We start from the raw sequence: 1,027 nt of genomic DNA on the forward strand, positions 1-1,027 counted from the left end.
GTGTGTGTGTGTGTGTGTTCCTGTTCTCAGCCCTGTGCCCTGGCGATTGTACAACCAGTGTCTGTATGCCTCTGTGTGTGTGTGTGTGTGTGTGTGTGTGTGTGCTGTTCTCAACCCTTTGCCCTGACGATTGTTCAACCAGTTTGTGTATATGTGTGTGTAGGTGTGTGTGCCATCCTGAGCCTTGTGTCCTGTCAACTGGGGAACCGGTGTGTGTGTGTGTGTGTCTGTGTGTGTGCTAATTTCAGCCATGTGCCCTTCCAACTGTGCAACTGGTTTGTGTGTGTGTGTGTGTCCACGCGATTCTCATCTCTGTGTCCTGGCGATGTGTAACCGTTTGTGTGTGTGAGTGTGTAAGTGTGTGCTCTTTTCAGCCCTGTGCCCTGGCGACTGTGCAACCGGTTTGTTCATGTGTGTTTTTGTGTGTGTCTGTGTGCTGTTCTCAGCCGTGTACCCTGGCAACTGTACAACCTGTTTGTGTGTATGTGTGTGCGTGTTACAGCTGTTCTCAGCCCTGTGCCCTGGCAACTGTGCAACAAGTTTATATGTATGTTTATGTGTGTGTGTGACTGTATGTAATCCGTTCTCAACCCTGTGCCATGGTGACTGTGCATGCGGTTTGTGTGTGTGCGTGTGTGTGTTTGTGTGTGTGTGTGTACTGTTCTCATACCCGTGGCCTGGTGACAGTGCAACTGGTTTGTGAGTGTGTGTGTGTGCCATTTTCAGCCCTGTGCCCTGGCGACCGTGCAATGGTTTGTTCATGTGTGTGTGTGTGTGTTTGTCTGCCATTCTCAGCCCTTTGCCCTGGGAATTATGCAAGCAGTTTGTGTGTGTGTGTGTGTGTTTGTGTGTGTATGTGCTGTTCTCAGCACTGTGCCCTGGCGACTATGAAACTGGTTTATGTGTGTGTGTGTGTGTGTGTGTGCGTGTTCCGTTCTCAGCCCTGGGCACTGGCGACTGTACAAGAGGTTTGTGTGTGTATGTGTGTGAGTGTATATGTGTGTGTGTGTGTGTTGGTGCTGTTTTC

The sequence above is a fragment of the Bos taurus genome, chromosome Y, assembly GCF_002263795.3.
Source record: "Bos taurus isolate L1 Dominette 01449 registration number 42190680 breed Hereford chromosome Y, ARS-UCD2.0, whole genome shotgun sequence".
Lineage (NCBI taxonomy): Eukaryota > Metazoa > Chordata > Mammalia > Artiodactyla > Bovidae > Bos > Bos taurus.